At 38.7% G+C, this 22,489-nt stretch overlaps 1 protein-coding gene and 1 long non-coding RNA gene across 7 annotated transcripts in view; both read right to left on the bottom strand.

The window, feature by feature from the left end:
• The window catches only part of RBMS3 (RNA binding motif single stranded interacting protein 3), a 1,057,118-nt gene that overhangs the window by 967,737 nt on the left and 66,892 nt on the right, over positions 1-22,489 (bottom strand). The window lies entirely within an intron of this gene.
• The window catches only part of LOC140708174 (uncharacterized), an 80,955-nt gene continuing 65,489 nt past the window's right edge, over positions 7,024-22,489 (bottom strand). For 2 of the 3 annotated variants that reach the window (XR_012088346.2, XR_012088347.2), the window contains exons 2-3: positions 21,652-21,689; positions 7,092-7,403 (exon numbers count right to left, since the gene is read on the bottom strand). This is a non-coding gene — a long non-coding RNA (uncharacterized LOC140708174). Of the gene's footprint in view, positions 7,404-21,651; positions 21,690-22,489 lie in introns of all 3 variants that reach the window. The other variant, XR_012088348.2, reaches the window with a different exon arrangement.

Genomic DNA, 22,489 nt, shown 5'->3' with positions numbered 1-22,489 from the left:
AGTTCAGAGCCAAAACTATATTTTTGCCTCATTGACAAATGTCAGTGAGAAGAGAGACATCTGTGGCATGTGGTCTCTTGTGATTGGCTATGGGACTCTAGGAGATGCACTTACAAAAAACATTTCCCATCTCAGGGATACTTAAATAAAAACTGCATGTTATCAAGTGAAGCCTCCCTCTGGTCTGGTACAATCCTCCATTCATCATCGAGTCTGATGTCAAGTCATCTGGCTTTAGCCTATCTGCACTGCAGATGTTTTAAGGCTGAATCCAAGACCAGCTTACCTGCCAGTAATTGCCACTGAAGGTATCTATTTCTGAGTAGACATTAATAGGATTATACTGTAGGTCATGTTTAGATAAAGGTAAAGGTTCCCCTTGACATTTAGTTCTGTCGTGTCCGACTCTAGGGCATGGTGCTCATCCCTGTTTCCAAGCCACAGAGCCAGCGTTTGTCTGTAGACAGTTTCCATGGTCACGTGGCCAGTGCAACTAGACACGGAACGCTGTTACCTTCCCACCGTGGTGGTACCTATTTATCTACTTGCATTTGCATGCTTTTGAACTGCTAGGTTGGCAGGAGCTGGGACAAGCAATGGGAGCTCACTGTGTCACATGGATTTGATCTTACGACTGCTGGTCTTCTGACCTTGCAGCACAGAGGCTTCTGCAGTTTAACCCACAGTGCCACCACGTCCCAAGACAGGTTATGTTTACTTACACATAAATAAAATGCATCAGTAGAAAATACATGAATAGAAAACAGTCCCATAAACAAAAAGAATTGAATATCCCCTTTTCGTATTGGATTTATGCGCGAACTAAAAAAGGCACAATTCAAGGGTTCCGATTATTATTATTTGTTTAATAGCTACTTTTTATAAATCTTATCTTCTTTCCCTTTCCTGCAATAAAATTTTCTAGCTTTCCTTGCCATAGTTTTACTTTTTTTGTATCTGGTTGTAATGGGATATTTTGGAATAGAAATTGAAAATTTGGTAATATATAAGATTTAATCAAAGCAATTCTCCCCAGCATTGATAGGTTCAAATTGACCCACTTTGTCATTTTTTCTTTTGCGAATTTAAATAGATTTTTATAATTTCTGTAGGTTAATTGATTAAGATTTTTTGTTACCCATATTCCTAAGTATTTAAAACTTGAATAACATAACTCTAAATGAGATGCTTTTCTAATTTCATTTTGTTCCCTAATAGGGATATTTAAACATAATAATTTAGATTTTTGGAAATTAATTTTTAAACCTGTATATTGACTATAACCCGCAGCGCCACCACGTCCCAAGACAGGTCATGTTTACTTACACATAAATAAAACGCATCAGTAGAAAATACATGAATAATAGAAAATAGTCCCATAAACAAAAAGAATTGAATATCCCCTTTTCGTATTGGATTTATGCGTGAACTAAAAAAGGCACAATTCAAGGGTCCCGATTATTATTATTTGTTTAATAGCTACTTTTTGTCCAGTCAAGTCAAAGTGGTATATTTGGTTCCCCTCCTCCCCATTTTATCCTTACAACTGCTGAGTGAAGTAGGTCTAGCTGAAAGTTGGACTCAAGGTCACCAGGGATTTTTGATGGTTCCCTGAGGACTAGAACCTTAATCTCCCAAGTCCTGGTACAATATTCTGAGCACTGTATCATGCTGTGTTACGTTTGCTCTGTAAATGTAACTACTAGTTACTCAGTTCTTTCAAACAATAACACAATTTTTCTAGTCCCATGAAACCTCTTGAGCTCGACAGAAGTAAGGGAAGTGTTTCCCAGACTTTTTGGCATTGTGCCCCCCACTTTCAGAAACCCTCATGCCTCCCCATCCCTTCTTTACCATTATCCAAGAATTACTTTTATAATTTAAAATGTAAAAAACCGCCACAAACATAGTAAAATTATTTTAAAATAAGTTTGTGGTATGAAAATAAAAATTGAGTTCAAAATCTTTATGATATTTTCATAATAAAAATATTTTATATCACATTCTTGCCCCTCCCCCTGAATTGTTTTCATGACCCACCTATGAGGGCACTCACCTTAATTTCAGACCGTATGGCGTAGGGCCAACCAAGCTAGAGGCAACACTGGTGGTAGCCTAACTGGGGAATATTCTTGCCAGTTTTCTATCCCCACTGGTCCTGCTTTTTTACTCCTTAGGTAAAGTAAAAATCCATGCCCACTCTACAAGGTTTTATTCACAAATGCCAAACTTCAAATTAAAAGAGAAAAGTAATTAAAATATAGACATAATTAATAAAAAAATCAAAGCAAGTCAATAAGAACAACAACAAAAAATAGCATTCAGCTTAAATACCAAAGGCACACACTGAATACTGGTTTCATTGACAAAGGCTTCCAGAGTCTGGGAACAGCCTTTAAGAAGGTCCTTTCTCACTTTCCTCACAAAATGTGTCTCTTCAGATCAAGAGAAAGAATCTTAATACCAGGGCAGGCTGGCATTGATGAGTGCAGTCTTTCAAACAGCCCAAACTTTACAGGGCTTTACAGATGAAACAAAGCATTTTGAACTAGGTCTGGGAATAGACCAGTACCTTGTTTCTGTGTATCTTGAGATGCCATGTTTTATGCAAGTCAATTCAGTATGCATTTTCAGTATTTTTTTAATTTGTTTTTATTTAGTAGGCAGGCTCAGAAATTCTTTGTAGAGGCAGGCTGTATATTCAAGTCATTTAATAAATAAATCAAAGGAAGTATTGCTGATAAAGTATACAGCTGATAAGTGTAAGTCACTTGTTTACATAAGCACATTTTCTGTCCTTACATGAGGCTGAAATATGTCATGAGAAATAGGCAATTTAAATATGAACAATAACACAACTAGTATATAATAAAAATGTGTGACATTCCACTTGTCAGTCCCAACCGGAGTTCACTCACTGAACCAATGAAACGTATGTAAGTGCCGACTCGTCTAATTCCTCTTTGTTTAATGTTTTACTTAGGACCAACAGTTGGATTCAGGATTTTATATAATATATTTCCTCCAGTCAACTATCCATGACCACACTGGTTCTTCTCTACCCATCAGACTAAAAAGTAAAGGGAAATGTAAATCCTTTAATTTTATCTTCCATCCTTACTGAATAAAATTATGTGCTATCAAGACAATTCTGTTTTTTTTTTTTTTTTTGCAAACTCTTCCAGGATGTTTTAAGTATAGAGTACTAAGAATGGTTTACCATTTCTTTCTTTTAACAACATTTTTAAAATTGGGTAGTTCTGCTCTGTTATTTTTAAATGTGTTTTTACTATTGATTTTATTTACCATTTTTAATATAATACTTGTTTAATATTTTAAAAATATTTGTAAAACATACTGCTTTTAGCTTTTAAATATTGAATTTTTAATTATATAAGCCTCCTTGGCTCCTTTAAGGAGAAAGGCAGGATAAAATTATTCTAAACAAACACTCTTCTTCTGTAAGGCGTAGTGGGGAATGGGGCCTCGCTCTGCCCAGCTCACCGAGCTATTCAGCCAGATAAAGATGACTGGAATATACTATGACTTCATTCTCTCCCTCCACTTTCCATTTTCCCTCTGTTCCCAAAGCATATGAAATAACAGGGCTAAGAGAAGAGTGGTGGATCATGAAGAGCCATTTCTACCCTTACTTATATCCCAAGCCACATGAGGAAGAGCAATGTTGTCCAGGACATTTTGTGAGCTGCAGTCCAAAATATTCTTGTTGTTTAGTCATCAAGTCATGTCCGGTTGTTCGTGACCCCATGAACCAGAACACGACAGGCTCTCCTGTCTTTCACTGCCTCACAGAGATGGGTCAAATTCATGTTGGTAGCTTCAATGACACTGTCCAACCATCTCATCCTCTGTTGTCCCCTTTTCCTCTTGCCTTCACACTTTCCCAACATCAAGGTCTTTTCCAAGGAGTCTTCTCTTCTCATGTGATGACCAAAGTATTGGAGCCTCAGCTTCAGGATCTGTCCTTCCAGTGAGCATTCAGGGTTGATTTCCTTCAGAATGGATAGGTTTGCTCTCCTTGCAGTCCAGGGGACTCTCAAGAGCCTCATCCAGCACCACAATTTAAAAGCATCACTTATTCGGCGGTCAGCCTTCTTTATGGTCCAGCCCTCCATACATCACTAAAGGAAAAACCATAGCTTTGACTATTTGGACTTTTGTTGGCAAGGTGATGTCTCTGCGTTTTAAGAGGCTGTCGAGTTTGGTCATCACTTTCCTCCCAAAAAGCAGGTGTCTTTTAATTCCGTGGCCGCTGTCACCATCTGCAGTGATCATGGAGCCGAAGAAAGTAAAATCTGTCACTGCCTCCATATCTTCCCCTTCTGTTTGCCAGAAGGAGATGGGACCACTGGCCATGATCTTAGTTTTTTTGATGTTGAGTTTCAGACTGTTTTTTGCACTCTCCTCTTTAACCCTCATTAAGAGGTTCTTTAATTCCTCCTCACTTTCTAGCATCAAAGTGGTATCATCTGCATATGGGAGCTTGTTGATATTTCTTCTGGCAATCATGATTCTGGCTTGGGATTCCTCCAGTCCTGCCTTTCATATGACATATTCTGCATATAAATTAAATAAGCAGGAAGACAATATACAGCCTTGTCGTACTTTTCCCAATTTTGAAACAAACATTTGTTCCATATCCAGTTCTAACTGTTGCTTCCTGTACCACGTATAGCGTTCATCAGGAGATAGATAAGGTGGTCAGGCATTCCCATTTCTTTAAGTACTTGCCATAGTTTGCTGTGGTCCACAGAGTCAAAGGCTTTTGCATGATCAATGAAGCAGAAATAGATGTTTTTCTGGAATTCTCTGGCTTTCTCCATAATTCAGCGCACATTAGCAATTTGGTCTCTAGTTCCTCTGCCCATTCGAAATCCAGCTTGTGCTTCTCGGAGTTCTTGGTCGACATACTGCTGAAGCCTACCTTGGAGGATTTTGAGCATAACCTTGCTAGCGTGTACAATGAGTGCAATTGTACAGTAGTTGGAGCATTCTTTGGCACTGCCCTTCTTTGGGATTGGGATGTAGAATGATCTTTTCCAATCCTCTGGCCACTGTTGAGTTTTCCAAACTTGCTGACATATTGAATGTAGCACCTTAACAGCATTATCTTTTAATATTTTAAATAGTTTGACCGGAATGTCATCACCTCCACTGGCCTTGTTGTTAACCATGCTTTCTAAGGCCCACTTGACTTCACTCTCCAAGATGTTTGACTCAAGGTCAGAAACAACACTTTCTGGATTGTCTGGGATATCCAAATCTTTCTGGTATAATTCCTCTGTGTATTCTTGCCACCTCTTCTTGATATCTTCTGCTTCTTTTAGGTCCCTCCCATTTTTGTCCTTTATGTCCATCTCTGCACAAAATGTTCCTCTAATATCTCCAGTTTTCCTGAACAGATCTCTGGCTTTTCCTTTTCTATTATTTTCCTCTATTTCTTTGCACTGTCCATTTAAGAACGCCCTCTCATTTCTCCTCGCTGTTCTTTGGAATCTGCATTCAATTTTCTGTAACTTTCCCTATCTCCCTTTCATTTTGTTTCCCTTGTCCTCTCTGTTATTTCCAAGGTCTCGTTGGACAGCCACTTTGCTTTCTTGCATTTCCTTTTCTTTGGGATGGTTTTTGTTGCTGCCTCCTGGACAATGTTACGAGCCTCTATCCAAAGTTCTTCAGGCACTCTGTCCACCAAACTGAGTTCCTTAAATCTGTTCTTCACTTCCACTGTGTATTCATAAGGGATATGGTTTAGATTATATCTGACTAGCCCAGTGGTTTTTCCTACTCTTTTCAGTTTAAGCTTGAATTTTGCTATGAGAACCTGGTGATCAGAGCCACAATCAGCTCCAGGTCTTGTTTTTGTTTACTGTATAGAGCTTCTCCATCTTTGGCTGCAGAGAATATAATCAATCTGATTTTGGTATTGCCCATCTGGTGATTTCCATGTATAGAGTCGCCTCTTGTGTTGTTGGAAAAGAGTGTTTGTGATGACCAAGCTTGTTCTCTTGACAAAACTCTATTAGCCTTTGCCCTGCTTTGTTTTGAACTCTAAGGCAAAACCTAACTGTTGTTCCTTTTATCTCTCGACTCCTTGCTTTAGCATTCCACTCCCCTATAATGACATCTTCCTTTGGTGTCAGTTCTAGGTGGTGTTGTAAGTCTTCATAAAATTGGTCAGTTTCAGTCTCCTCAGCATTGGTGGTTGGTGCATAAACTTGGATTACTGTGATGTTGAAAGGTCTGCGTTGGATTCGTATTGAATCCAAAACATTAACCTTACCCAGTTCTCAGAGCAAATGGACTCCAAATAGTCTGCCATGGAAAAGATGGAAAAGAACCCAGACTTAAGAATTTAGGCACCCTAGTGAACATTGCTCCTCAAACTGTGTGAAAGGGAAGGTGCTCATCAAAGTGGTTGATGAAAGTATGAGGTATTGTAGCACCAGCAGCAAAATACAACCAGGATTTAGCAATCAATGGGCTGCACTGGTTAACAAAAAGACGTCTGATAAAAATTATTTATGTAGTATACTAAGCTGGCTGGACAGTGGTTAAAGTATCTGGTTATGGAGACAGAGGTTGGGAGTTTGATTCTCCACTGGGTTTCCTGCATATAGAGACAATCTGTATGGCCCTGGGCAAGATGCACAGTCCCAGGATGGCCCCAGAAAAATGGAATAGTAAGCCACTTCTCAGTATTTTCCACTGGGAAAACCTTGAAAAGGATTAACATAAGTCAGAAACTGACGACACATGATGATGATGATGATGATGATGATGATGATGATATTTATACTAGAACAACAGAATCATTTCATTGTATCCAAGTCATAATTCACTAATATAATCCACTTTGTTGAAGGAAATGATTGTCTAGATCCTAGTGAAATATATATATCTAATGAAACAACCCAAAGTGTTTATATCATCATTAACTGTATCAAGATGCCACAGCATTTTAGCCCTCCTGAGAGAAGGAAATGAAATTGACAACTTTAAAAAAACAGTGACTATATATTTTATTTCTCATCGCTCAATAAAAATAATTAATATACACAAAATAATGCAGATAGGTTAAAAAAATAAAAATTTTATTATTATTTTGGTTCTTTAATTTCATGTTCATTTCAGTTTTGCTCACACAGTGGGCAACAGCATTGCAATTTGAGTTTGCATTCTGACAATTATGTAATAACTTTAACAAAGCTTAGATAAAAGGAGAGTCATCACAGAAATGAATAGAAGTTCCAAGTCGATGGCTACTTGCATTGTTGGTTAGGTTATTTTAACATCTTAACAGATTTTCAGGAGAGATTTCCTCCTTAGGCAGTAGTTGTAGTTTTGAAATTGTTCAGGAAAATATTGTTCCTGCAAATGTTTATCTGGAAGAAAAGAAAAGAGAACAGTATGTTAGTGAAGTGCATTTAGTACTCTGTGTTAATCTGAATGAATATGTGAGACCCTTCAACAAAATGTTGGAATGAAGAGTGCTCTCTTTTAAGATATCAGACTTTCTATTTCCAGTTCCTTGTGTCTCATTTCCCCATAATGATTGGTCTGCATTCCCTGCGGCCAGTACACATATTCAGCTTTCATCAAGCTATTTTATCTGGGGCATCCTCTCAACACACCTCTGATGACTTGTTCCTCTGCAAACCTTAGTCCCAAATCTTGATGACATCTTTCTTCTGGTGTGCAGATGGTGCTGTTTGGCTATAGAAAAGACTAGCTTTCAGAGAACTGAGATCACTGTTCATACATACATATACAGTGGTGCCCTGCATGACGATGATAATGTGTTCCATTAAAATCGCTGTACAGTGAAATTGTCGTCACGCGAAAATAAAAACCCCATTGGAATGCATTGAAAACCGGTTAATGCATTCCAAAGGGGGAAATACCTGCTCGTGCAGCGAAGATCCTCCATAGGGCGGCCATTTTGTGATCCCTGTTTTGCGGAAATAGGTCTGGAAAACAGCGGGGAGCCATTTTGCGAACCACCAATCAGCTGTTTTAAATCATCGTCTTGCGAACAATCGGTTTGCGAAGCAGGGACCTAATCGTCATTAAACGAAAAAAACCCATAGGAAACATCATTTTACAATCTCTATAGCGATTGTAAAAAAGGCATCATCAAGCGATTTTGACATCATGTGGGGTAAGCATCTAGCGGGGCACCGCTGTATATATATTATATAGTTTGCTGAAGAAGAACCTGGTTAAGAATGAACACTAAGAAAGAGCTTGGCGGTAATACATCTGAAAACACAAGATCAATATTAAATGCCACAAATCTATGTACACAATGCAGTTTTTAAAGTGAGGACTCTGTTCATTAAGCTGCAATTGATAAACACGTTTGCTACTACTGAAGACAGGATAAATCGCATGCCAACACATATTTTTCTAAAGGTAATAAAAAGATAATGCATTTCAAGGGAGGAGCTTCGTCCTGGTGAAGCTAGCAGCTCTTGGGAATAGCTCCCGGAGAAGCTAGAACTGCTTCAGTCTGGGATCCCCCTAGGAATGGGGGAATTTAGGGGGGGGTCAGGAGGGACCCTCCTGAAGCTTGTGTGAGCCGCAGAAGTTAGAAGATTGAGCAGCAACTCGATTTTTCTTTTTTCTGGAAATTCACAATAGCACAGACGAAGACGGGCGCCATTTTTGGCAACAAGCCAGGACAGCTCCAGCACCGAGAATAAGAGAACGAAGCACGGCGAAAATATAAATAAAGTAAGTGGGAGCCCTTGTTCTATGAAAAACCCCATTAAAATGAAGAACAAGTGACTGTGTGAAATTTTATGACCGAAATGAGATAAGGGAGTGGCGTATTTAGCATGTCAGCTTGCAATTAAGCTGATCAAGGTCGTGTGGATTTTAAGAGAACAGCCAGGCAGAAACAGCTTGTGTTTTTATTAAGGGAAAAGTTTTTGGACACTGGACAGGCTTTGAGAGAATAAAATCTGCTGCAAGCTGTACACTTTGGACCTTCTCTCCTTTTGGATATATAATTCTTAGGCTGTGTGTGACTCTGTTTGTGGTGGAAAACACATTTGCTGGGACTCTGATTGTTGGCCCTCCCTGTTTGGGGGAGGAGAAGGAAGCCTTTAGAAATAAAAAAAAAAATAGACTGTGAGCTGCGTTTGAGATAACATAGCCCGGCTGGGTGAAGGTAAAAATAAATCTTGAGAAGAGAAAAGAATATCTTCCAGTTTGGCGGCTGGCAATGAGTTGGACCTTCTCTCCTTTTGGATATACAATTCTTAGACTGTGTGGGACTCCGTCTGCTGTGGAAAACACATTTGCTGGGACTCTGATTATTGGCCCTCCCTGTCTGGGGGAGGAGAAGGAAGCCTTTGGAAGTAAAAAAAATAGACTGTGAGCTGCGTTTGAACTGAACTAATGATTTAAATGGCACTCTGATAACATAGCCCGGCTGGGTGAAGGTAAAAAGAAATCTTGAGAAGAGAAAAGAACATCTTCCGGTTTGGCTGCTGGCAACGAGAAAAGAGATTGGACTATAAAAACACTTGAGAGACTCATGTTTTAAATCCCATCTTCTTGTTTGAGTTTGCCTGCTACTTCATTGCTAACACTGCAATAGTTTTAATGTAAAACATTGGTTTTGAGGGTAACTTATATAATATGTATATGTGGGCAAAGGGGAGAGGGAATTCTAAGTGAGGGATAAAAGAGTGGGAATTGAAGAGCATTTTATACATAGAGAGAGGAGATATATTGGAAAAATGGAACTTCTCCTTGGGGAAAATAGAGATCAATGGCTAGATTGGAAAATCTCCATTCAAAGGTCGGTATTGGAAGGATTTGTGCAGATAATTTTTCGTCTTGATCAGATACAAGATCTTATTAAAAATCCCAAGGAAGAGAAAATAGCAGAGGTCAAATCATACCTAAGAGAAAGGCCAGAGCCGGGTATATTGAAAATAATACCGCAGAAAGCGAAAACAATACCAGATAATACAAATCTAGCCATAATAGCCAAGAAAATTAAGGTTGAAAAGAGAATTACTGCTTTAGGGGTTGTTCCCCCTTTCAAAATATGGAAGAAAACAGAGTCACAGAAAAAAAAGAAGCATAGGGAGAAAAAGGGAAAAGTGAACAGAATATATACTATTTTAGACCTGTCGAGTGTACTTTTAAGACAAAAGGAGGGTGAAAGAGAGGATGTATTTCACAATTGGTCTTGGTGTTCTGATGGTGTTGGAATAACTTAGATGTAAGATGTGTTATAATTCACTATAATTGTAAGTTGAAAGCTAAAGGGGTAAATACATAGACAAATAGCTAGAAGAAGAAGAAGAAGAAGAAGAAGAAGAAGAAGAAGAAGAAGAAGAAGAAGAAGAAGAAGAAGAAGAAGAAGAAAGATGAGCTTGTATTGGAATATGAATAGATAATATGTTTATATACTTAATATGAAAAGGTTGAATGATTATATATTTGATGTTCTCTTTTTCCACCCTTTCCATGCCCTTTACCTTCTGTATCCCTTCCCCATCTCCAAATAGTTTTGAAAATAAATAAATAAATAAATAAATAAATAAATAAATAAATAAATAAATAAATAAATAAAAAAGATAATGCATTTCATATAACGTAATTGTAGCTCAGTTCTGTTTTAAATGTTCTGTCAGGAAGTTTAACATACGTCTGACAGTTTTACAGATTATGAAGGATTACAATCAGATAAATTAGTTTAATGGTCATATTCAAAAGAAATTCCAAGGTGGAGTTTTGCACATTTTTCTGCCCACACTGGGTTGTCATTGACTCCAGCTGAAAACAACTGCAAAGAGAATAACAGTAAATAACTAATGGCAAAGTAAATTGTAACGACCGGTTATGCAATGAATGCTGTTGCTCAAGAGAATCTGGTCAGCTACTGTGAATCATAAGTTTTGCATGAGTCAGATATATGAATGTTGTGAGGAAGGCAAATATCCTCAGAGATATATGAACAAAAATGTCTCCTCCAGCAGGTTTGCAGTGCTCTACATGTCAGTGATTTGGTGAAAGGTGAAGAAGTGAAGCTAGAGATAGATGCTAGGAAAATGCAAGGAAGAGTTATGTACAGTGGTGCCTCACTTAATGACGTTAATTTGTTCCAGCAAAATCACTGTAGAGCGAAAACGTTGTAAAGCAAAAATAAAAAACCCATTGAAACGCATTAAAGCCCGGTTAATGTGTTCCAATGGGCTAAAAACTCACTGTCCAGCGAAGATCCTCCATACGGCGGCCATTTTTGGCGCCTGTATAGCGAGGAATCCATCCCTAAACACAGCGGGGAGACATTTTGAGCTCTCGGTGGCCATTTTGAAAACCCGACAATCAGCTGTTTTGATCGTCGTAATGTGAAGAATCGGTTCCCGAAGCAGGGAACCGATCTTTGCAAAGCAAAAAGAAACCCCATTTAAAACATTGTTTTGCGACCGCAATTGCGATCGCAAAAACATTGTTGTGAAGCGGATTCGTCGTAATGTGGGGTAATCGTTAAGCGGGGCACAACTGTATAAGAAAGTAAGACATATAATGCACACAGAGATGTGAGGGATATATGAGAAATGAGTCAGGTCTGAATTTTTGCATAAACTTACCAAACTCAAAACTGTTATACTGGCAAACAAAGTGGAATGCATTCACAAACCAAAAATCTCAGTTTACAGAATGTTGCAATCCAAGTTCTGAACTCAAGAAGATACATGTTGGGAAAGTGTACAGAAAAATAGTCCTGACTGACAGAAAAAGTTCCAAAATGTATGTGCTCTACACAAACTGGAACAACATTGTATGTTGTGAAGAAAATGCATACTGAAATGTCACACATTTTTAAAATTAACCCTTTAAAAAAATAAATGCTGCTGCATTATTAGACTGATATAAAAGTGTATTAAAACAAACCAGTATTTGGAGAAATGCAGATTTTGGCAACATTAACATATGTAGAATTGCTTATCTCTAATAGAAACTTTATTATAATAGCAAATACATTAACATATATCATATATTATTAAACACTGATTAATTAAAACCATATAAAATTATCTACAAACACATGTTAAAGTATACAGTCATTAAAGGCATGTATTTCCCTGATTTATCCTTTTCAGCTTTTTCACTAGCAGTTGATCTCTCCTTATTCCATTCTTGTTTTAACTCCACATCCTCATCTTCCCTGTTTAAAATAAATCCTCTGTGAAAATGCTATGTTACTTTTACAGAAATTGCATTGCCTGAAACTCTATAGAGACAAACAGCATGTGAATACTAGGAGCTTCATGTTCTGTTTACAAGAGCAAAAGTTAAAATAATAATTGTAAACTTTGACCCAACTTTTAAGTGCTCAGAAGATAACACAAAACAACTATTGACCACCACCAGCACAGAAGACAATTTGCTTCCTCTGCAATGGGTCAAAGATGCAGAAATGAAAAATCTGGGTTGCTTACTATCATGAAGCTGGTTGGACAGTTAGGTATCTGGCTGCAGAGCCAGAGGTTGGGAGTTCTGATCCCTACTGTGCATCCCAGAAGAACCAGCCTATGTGGCCTTGGGCAAGCGGCACAGTCCCAAGACACCCCGAGAAGAAGGGAATGGTAAAGCACTTCTGCATATTCTCTACCTAGGAAATCCTGAGAAGGAGTCAGAATTCACTTGATAGCAAACAATTATTATTATTATTATTATTATTATTATTATTATTATTATTATTATTATTATTATTATTATTATTATTATTATTATTATTATTATTATTATTATTATTATTATTATTATTATTATTATTATTATTATTATTATTATTATTATTATTGTCGTCCTCGTCATCATCATGACCAAGATTAAAGAATTGAAACTTTGCTTAGTGTGGGGATTTTGGGGTCCCTTTTTCTTTAAAAGCAGCTGCTGTGCCACTGTTCCTACTACCTCTCCAACAAGCCACTGAAAAACCCTGGATTTTTCAAAAGTATCGTGTAACATGCTTTTGTGTATGCCTATCTGACGTCCAGCCATTGACTGTACATGGAGCCCACCACTAGAAAAATCACATTTGATTTTCTTTCACTATGATGTGTTCAGGACTGTAGAAAGGGGAGCCAGGGGAGGAGTGAGCTGGGATCCAAAGTACAGTATGATGCACACTGATGTAGGAATAAGCCCCATGGAACTCAATGTGCCCTTTCCAGAAATTTTGAAAAGGAGACGTAGCAGTAGTGGTGAGATAATGGCCAGAAGATGAGAAGGGCCAGAAGGGTCCTTGCTCTTCCACTCCACTTTGTACCTCCAGGCTACTTTTACAAGCTACAGCACAGGCAAGAATATTTTGGCCATCTATCCCGCTGTGGCTTAGTTCCAACTAGTTTTGAGAACCAGATATTATTGACATAACTGGCCTGTAGAAATAGCCAGATAGTATGTGGAGTCTCAAGGACTCTCCTATAGGACTGGTTGCTCCTTTGAGAAATACTTCCAAAATCCATGCCTTATACCAGAAATTATATCCAGAAATTACATGTATATTGCTAGATTTATATATACTGTATAGGTGCCAAGCAGGGGTACAGTTACCTTGCTGTTGCTGTTGCCATTGCCTCCACTGCCACTGTTGCTACTAAGTAGTGCAAAGTTGCTGCAGTGAAACAACATGGACCCTCTTGAGGTGGTAGTGGCAGCTTTGCTGTCTCTCAGTGTTCTGTTATTTGAGGCAATTGTCTCTTCCAGGCCAGCTCTAGACCCCAGTGGTCTGCTGAATTACACACCTTGGCAAAATCTAGCAATATTCATGTAATTTCTGGATATAATTTCTGGTACAAGGCATGGATTTTGGAAGTATTTCTCAAATAGTGTACAGTCATGTCTGACAATTGTTCAAGGACACAATACATACAATCTGAAATTTGCTTAAGTGATAGGAAAAAGATTAACATCCCAGGAAGAACTGTATTAGTGGCTCAAATGAATTGGTTTTGAAAAGTTATCTTTTCAGAGCACAGCTCCCAGAAACCCCAAGAGAGCAGGGTAAGTCAAAAGCCATGCTGTCTAGGGGCCGGGAGGGTATTGTGACATCACAATAATTAGCAGAATTGTAATTAGCTGGTACCAATCAGATTCTACTTTAAAACAACCAGTCACTTGAACTATGTGATACCTCTGCTCCAATATCTGGAAAGGACACACCTTTGTAATTATAGAAGCAATTAAAAGTTAAGAGTTATAGTACATATGATTGAGTCTATCTTTCATTATCTTACAGTATAATGTCACTGCAAAAAGAAATGATTTACAAATCACTAGCTAGTAACTAGTTCTTTCCAAGTTCTATCCATGGATACCACGACACACATATTCTCATTCATGACCAGAGAATATTCCACAGAATAATAATGCAGTTTCTGGATGAAATTAACAGTAGAACATCAAGTTTAGTGTAAAGGCAGCAGGTGTGCCTCTGTGATAAATCTCTTTAGAAAGGGGTACAAAGGCTGTTGAACAGATGCAGTAATCACAATAATTAGCAGAATTGTGTCACATAGGAATTGGAAGGAAAGTATGAATTTGAATCTAAGCAATAGTAAGTAGAAAGAATGGGAGGGGGGAATTCCAATAAAGAAGAATTTATAGGGGAGTTTGCTTCCTAAATTATGTAGCATCAGTCCCATAGGAGTAAGTAGAAAGAAAACAATGGCACACAGTCCTATCTCTACACTTTATTGTACAAAGAAGATTTACAAAGGTTTCTATTTAGGTATTTCTGTTATGCAGAGGTATGAAATTCACAATGATCAACATTTTCCATGGCTTTTGAAAGCAGTATATAGTTGATTAATTTCAACAGAAATTTTGAGTAACAATGATGTAATTTCAGCAATATAAACAGCTTGAAGATAAACTACTTTTATACTCAGGGTATTGGGGTATGAACTTGTCATCGCTCCATATTTGATTGCTTTGAGTGCATCCCAAATGAAAAGACGAGTCCTTCAGTAATTCTCAACAGATACCAACACCAAATGAGTAGCTCTGGTAAATCAACAAATAAAAAATGAGGCTCTGTAGGCAGAATGTATATAACTGTTAAAATAGCAGGAAAAAATTTGCTGTTTCCATTGAACAAAACATAACAGCTTTTTATTGCTTCAAGGTGGCAATAAACGTGATTTACTAGCCCAGCTATTATGCAGTTGTTATGCCAGTTTTTAATTGGGGGAAGCTTTTGATATTCTACAAAGATAGTTCTGCTTAAGCTTGAGTACTGTGTAGTCAGAGATAAGGAATTTTTTAGCCTAAAACACTCAGAATCCCCTAACAAGTATAGGCAGACCAAAAGCCTAATATCTTCAAGTTTTAAGAATGGTTGTCTATGAAGGGCAAAATCTGATCTTCCTCCATATGCTCATCAGAATGCATTCACAAACCTGTCAGGTGGAAATAGAAATCAGTTGTGCCCAGAAAATAAAAAACAGCAGTCTATAGCCCTTTTACACATATTCTGTTGCAAGTAACATTTTATTTGTTACTTTTTTATCTCATATTTTCTCCAGTATGCTCCATTTTTTATATTATTTTAAATTTTGTTTTCATAGCAACCCTCTGAGGGTGCAAATACATAGTGAAAGAAATGCAAATTCACTCACTGTCAAGTTGCACCAGGTTTCCCTGGGTCTGTTTATGTTAATTGTCCACAAGGAGAAAGGAGGAAATTGGCTAACAGCCTTGTTTGCAGCTTGCTAACATAGCTCTCCTTTAGCTCATAAGCAGATTTCGTTAAAGGAGAACTTTTGCTGTTGTTTAGTTAAGTCGTGTCCGACTCTTTGTGACTCCATGGACCAGAGCACGTCAGACCCTCCTGTCTTCCACTGCTCCCGGAGTTCAGTCAAATTCATCTTGGTAGCTTCGATGACACTGTCCAACCATCTCATCCTCTGTCGTCCCCTTCTCCTCTTGCCTTCACATTTTCCCAACATCAGGGTCTTTTCCAGGGACTCTTCTCTTCTGATGAGATGGTCAAATTATTGGAGCCTCAGCTTCAAGATCTGTACTTCCAGTGAGCACACAAGGGTTGATTTCCTTCAAAATGGATAGGTTTGTTCTCTTTGCAGTCCAGAGGACTCTCAAGAGTCTCCAGCACCACAATTCAAAAGCATCAATTCTTCGGTGGTCAGCTTTCTTTATGGTCCAGCTCTCACTTCCATACATCACTACAGGGAAAACCATAGCTTTGACTATGCGGACCTTTGTCGGCAAGGTGATACCTCTGTTTTTAAGATGCTGTCTAGGTTTCTCATCGCTTTCCTCCCAAGAAGCGTTGTTGTTTAGTCGTTTAGTCGTGTCTGACTCTTCATGACTCCATGGACCAGAGCACGCCAGGCCCTCCTATCTTCCACTGCCTCTCGGAGTTGTGTCAAATTCATGTTGGTTGCTTCGCAGACACTGTCCAGCCATCTCATCCTCTGTCGTCCCCTTCTTTTTCCTCTTGCCATCAAACTTTCCTAACATCAGGGTCTTTTCCAAGGAGTCTTCTCTTATGAGATGGCCAAAGTACTGGAGCCTCAGCTTCAGGATCTGTCCTTCCAGTGAGCACTCAGGGTTGATTTCCTTTAGAATTGATAGGTTTGTTCTCCTTGCAGTCCAGGGGATTCTCAAGAGCCTCCTCCAGCACTACAATTCAAAGGCATTAATTCTATGGCGGTCTGCTTTCTTTATGGTCCAGCTCTCACTTCCATACATCACAACAGGAAAAACCATAGCTTTGACTATTCGGACTTTTGTTGGCAAGGTGATGTCTCTGCTTTTCAAGATGCTGTCAAGATTTGTCATCGCTTTCCTCCCAAGAAGAAGGCGCCTTTTAATTTCAGGGCTGCTGTCTCCATCTGCAGTGATCATGGAGCCCAGGAAGATAAAATCTGACACTGCCTCCATATCTTCCCCTTCTATTTCCCAGGAGGTGATGGGACCAGTGGCCGTGATCTTAGTTTTTTTGATGATGAGCTTGAGAGCGTTTTTTGCACTCTCCTCTTTCACCCTCATTACAAGGTTCTTTAATTCCTCCTCACTTTCTGCCATCAGAGTGGTATCATCTGCATATCGGAGGTTGTTGATATTTCTTCCGGCAATCTTAATTCCGGTTTGGGATTCCTCCAGTGCAGTCTTCTGCATGATGTATTCTGCGTATAAGTTAAATAAGCAGGGAGACAATATACAGCCTTGTCGTACTCCTTTCCCAAGTTTGAACCAATCAGTGGTTCCAAGAAGCAGGTGTCTTTTAATTTCATGACTGCTGTCACCATCTGCAGTCATCATGGAGAAAGTAAAATCTGTCACTGCCTCCATATCTTCCCCTTCTATTTGCCGGGAGGTGATGGGACCAGTGGCCGTGATCTTAGGTTTTTTTTTAAAAATGTTAAGCTTCAGGCCATTTTTGGTGCTCTCCTCTTTCACCCTCATTAAGAGGTTCTTTAATTCCTCCTCACTTTCTGCCATCAAAGAGATTGTTAATAGTTCTTCCGGTAATCTTAATTCCACTTTATGATTCATCCAGTCCTACCTTTCGCATGATGTATTCTGCATATAATTTAAATAAGCGGGGGGAAAATATACAGCCTTGTTATACTCCTTTCCCAAATTTGAACCAATCAGTTTTTCCATATCCAGTTCTAACTATTGCCTCTTGTCCCACGTATAGATTTCTCAGGAGATAGATAAGGTGGTCAGGCACTCCCATTTCTTTAAGTACTTGCCATAGTTTGCTGTGGTCCACACAGTCAAAGCTTTTGCATAGTCAATGAAGCAGAAGTAGATGTTTTTCTGGAACTCTCTGGCTTTCTCCATAATCCAGCATGCATAGCAATTTGGTCTGTAGTTCTTCTTCCCCTTCAAAATCCAGCTTGTGCTTCTGGGAGCTCGCAGTCCACATACTGCTGAAGCCTACCTTGTAGGATTTTGAGTATAACCTTTTTAGCGTGTGAAATGAGTGCAATTGTACGGTAGTTGGAGCATTCTTTGGAACTGCCCTTCTTTGGGATTGGGATGTAGACTGGTCTTTTCCAGTCCTCTAGCCACTGCTGAGTTTTCCAAACTTGCTGACATATTGAGTGTAGCACCTTAACAGCGTCATCTTTTACGATTTTAAATAGTTTGACTGGAATGCCATCACCTCCACTGGCCTTGTTGTTAGCCATGCTTTCTAAGGCCCACTTGACTTCACTCTCCAGGATGTCTGGCTCAAGGTCAGCAACCACACTATCTGGGTTGTCCGGGACATCCAAATCTTTCTGGTATAATTCCTCTGTGTATTGTTGCCACCTCTTCTTGGTGTCTTCTGCTTTTGTTAGGTCCATACCATTTTTGTCCTTTATCATGTCCATCTTTGCACAAAATGTTCCTTTAATATCTCCAATTTTCTTGAGCAGATCTCTGGTTTTTCCCTTTCTATTCTTTTCCTCTATTTCTTTGCACTGTTCATTTAAGAAGGCCCTCTTGTCCCTCCTTGCTATTCTTTGGAAGTCAGCATTCAATTTTCTGTAGCTTTCCCTTTCTCCCCTGCATTTTTCCCCCTCTCTTCTCTGCTATTTCTTAAGGCCTCATTGGACAGCCACTTTGCTTTCTTGCATTTTTTTTTCATTTGGGATGGTTTTTGTTGCTGCTCCCTGTACAGTACAATGTTACAAGCCTCCATCCATAGTTCTTCAGGTACTCTGTCCGCCAAATCTATTTCCTTACATCTGTTCTTCACTTCCACTGTGTTATAAAGGATTTGGTTTAGATTATATTTGACTAGCCCAGTGGTTTTTTCCTACTTCAGTTTAAGCTTGAATTTTGTTTAAGACAACTACCAGTAAACAACTGTAAACAAGGGGAAGGTGGCAATTTCCTCCTCTTGTAGACTGAGGAAACAGAGTCTTGTGTTCAGTTTAAAGAAAAAGTGAAGCCACTGGGGAGACTTTTCAAGAATTCTCTTTTTGTATGGCTAAGAAAAACTTTGTCCAGCTACTTAGGTAGGAGCAGGTTTTCTTTTAAGAAGTGACTGATGTCTTTTGAGTAGGGGTGGAAGGAGAAAACAAAGGAAATAAATCCCCTCTCTTTTTAAAACAAATCTGCGAATTCAGCCAATTTGTGCTGCCTGTCCAACTATGGTTTGATGTTCTTGGTTGGTTCATCTTATGATGGTTTTTTAATCTTATGACTTGATTTTATTTTATTACTGTACTTTTTATTATTTATTTTTATGGCTATATCACTGTATTTGTCTTTATTTGATTGTAACTGCCCAGAGTAGTGCCTAATACTGATCGGGTGGTATAAAATTTATTAAAATAGGTAAATAATCCATTATGGCAGTGTTTCCCAACCTTGGGCCCCACATGTTCTTGGACTAAAGGTACCAGAAGCCTTTGCCACTAGCTGTGCTGGCTAGGATTTGTGGGAGTTATAATCCAAGAATATCTGGAGAATCAAGTTTGAGAAACACTGCACAATAGGAATAGCAGAGAGTGAAGGATCATTCTGCACTGGTTAAGGTGATCACACTGCCCAGAGCAATGTGAATAGATCCAATATATTAAAAATCAGAAATCCCAATGGAGGCAAAAATTACAGGTGGGGTGGGGGGACTCTGGGCTGATTCACATTTGTTTTTATGTCACATTGTCAATGGAAGAAATGTGAATCAGCCCATCCCCATTCTGTAGCATTTCCCACATTTTTCAACAATGTGGCAATACCTTGAGTTAGGGTGGGGTGAGAATTCATTGGCCATCAATGAGTTTCACAGCCATAGAACCCTGAGCTTGGGTTTCCCCTAATACAGGATTGGACCTATGAATCGGATTCTGATATTGCATTCCCTACTCTTGAGTTATGCACATTAGGCATGATCCATGTAGGCTTTTTTTCCAGGCATCATGGTAAATGCATGCATGTAAAGAATAGGACATGCAACATCAGGGGTGGGATCAGGAGGCACAGTCCCACTCTTTCTACAGTTTGTTTAATCCATGTATGGCAGAAAAGGACAGTAAAGGGTTTGTGTTGGTTATTTGTGGTGCTGAAATGTCTTCTATAGATTAGATGTGCCAGAGTATAAGGATGGGCACTGACTTTGGAAAAAGTTTGCAAATGAAGTAACGGAAGGATATCTGTCACATTCTCTAATTACTGTGAAGCAGTTCAAGAAGGCCTCAGAAACCCTCAAGTCAGTTCACAACTGATAAACCAATAAACTTTGTACCAGTGGTTTTTAGGTTGAAATGTTGAAATTTGGGCTGGGTGAGTGGGATGGCTCTATTTGTGAGTCAAAGTAAAATGAAACCAATGGTACTATAGCGAAAGAAAGAAACACCAGAGCAGAAGGAGATTGACAGCTGAAACCCCAATGAATGCCAAAATGTCTCCTGAGAACATGAATCATTGAGCTCCTGGAGAGGAATCAAACTGACCTCACAGAACTCTATAAAACCCAACAGGCATTTCACTTGCAAGGTACATCACATATCAGGCTGGCTGTATTCTAGAATTTTCTTCTTATTTTCCTCTTTCCTCTTTTTCTTTTAGTTATCTACACTGAGTCTTCGCCACACTTAAGACTGAGTGTTTGAGAGATTATGGGGTGAATGACTGACTTTAGGACTATCTACACACACACACACAAAATATATATTTGTGCAGATCGAAGGGAGGGACTATCTATCCACTTCTCATCATTTTTGACTTTCTTCTAATTTTTTACATGTATTCCTGGCCTTTATTTGCAGAACCATTTTTTTCTTGTTGTAGAAACCTGTGTATGCTCCACAGTGTATACATATGGAACACTCTGATTGGGGCTAACACTCTGAAGTGGGCACGCTCAGGCAAGCCAAGCTACTTAATGGAGACCCTAAGGTGGCACCACAAGTTTTCAGCTATCCTCCTCCATACTTGTCTTTTACTGTTTAATGCACTACAAGACTGTCACAAAAGACATTTCTACCCAAACTTACAGATTTAATACCTGATTGGCTTTTTTATCCTGCATAATCATCATTTCCTAACTCTATGCAACCAAAGTTTGCCATCAGCAGTATCTAGCAAATGACAGAACCTGAGGTCTCAATATATACCTCATTAGGTTGAGGAGGGTCCAATGTGCCCCCCTTCATGAAATATCCTATCCTGAATATACATGAGGACAGTACTGTTGAGCTTGATGAAGAGGTAGCTAATTTAGACTCCTAGAACTGTAAACGTGTGAATTAGTTAGCTTATTTAAACAAAGCAGAGGCTTTAAACACATTAGTGTGTATTCAGGGGCCTCGTGGCACAGTGGTTAAACGGCTGTACTGTACTGCAGCCAAAACTGTGCTCACGACCTGGGGTTCAATCCCAGGTAGCTGGCTCAAGGTTGACTCAGCCTTCTATCCTTTTGAGGTCGGTAAAATGAGTATTGAGCTCACTGGGGGGGCAATGTGTAGCCTGCATAATTAACTTATAAACCACCCAGAGAGTGCTTGAAACACTATGGGGCGGTATATAAGCAACAAACTTTGCTTCGCTTTTCTTATGCTGCCAGATGTACTGTACGGGGAAGCAAAGAACAACTCTACATAAAACGTTTATTTAATGGCAGTAATTTCTTACCATAGTCATTGGGCTCCAGAGGATTTCAATGTGAATCTCTGAAAAAAGAAAAAAAGATTTAAAAACACTCTTTAGCTAATTACGACTTAAACTTTAAAGAAGCTATTGGCAACATAATTCTATATGTTGAGTTAAATAAATGGATACTTATCTGATTGTTTTCTGGAATCCTTTTGTGCTTGTATTTCTTGAGTTAGGATTTTTAAAACTGCATTTTATAATTACATACTGTGATTTGAAAAAGGAACTTTTGAACAGACTAGTCCTTGCTTTTAAGATGTAGCATCATTCAGGGGCACAGTTTTAGAGTGCCAGGTGGATGCTACTTTACTTTGATTTATAAGTACACACTGAAAAATATAATTTGACCTGTAGCAATATATTGTATCATGTTGATAGAGCAGAAATAAAGGGTAACGTTCCCCGAATGAAACAGATCCATTTCAGCCGTAGATGACACCATCATTCTAATGAAAATAATTAACACCTGATAATCTTTTATCTTGTCTCATTTATTTTTCTGGATTTCAGTTGTAATTCTTGTATATACTAACATAATGGAAAGCTTGCAAAGAAATACCACATTATCAACCAAGATGGTTCCCCAGAAATCTTTGGAGTGATATCAATCTTGAAAGTAGGCAAGAAACGTTTTAACTGCCTTAACTACTGTAGGAGTATAACAAGAGGCCACTTCTGATACAACTAAGTCCAGTACTGCCAAGTGACTTATCTATGTGATTTCACTTTCCACACAGTCTAACTAATTATATACAAACCTGAATGATTTGTGCAAACTTTTTCTAGCCATGGAGTGAGGCAGTGAGGAATAGAAACA

The sequence above is a fragment of the Pogona vitticeps genome, chromosome 6 (assembly GCF_051106095.1).
Source record: "Pogona vitticeps strain Pit_001003342236 chromosome 6, PviZW2.1, whole genome shotgun sequence".
Lineage (NCBI taxonomy): Eukaryota > Metazoa > Chordata > Lepidosauria > Squamata > Agamidae > Pogona > Pogona vitticeps.
Note: the sequence above shows the minus strand (reverse complement) of the source record. Positions and strands in the feature narration are given on the sequence as shown.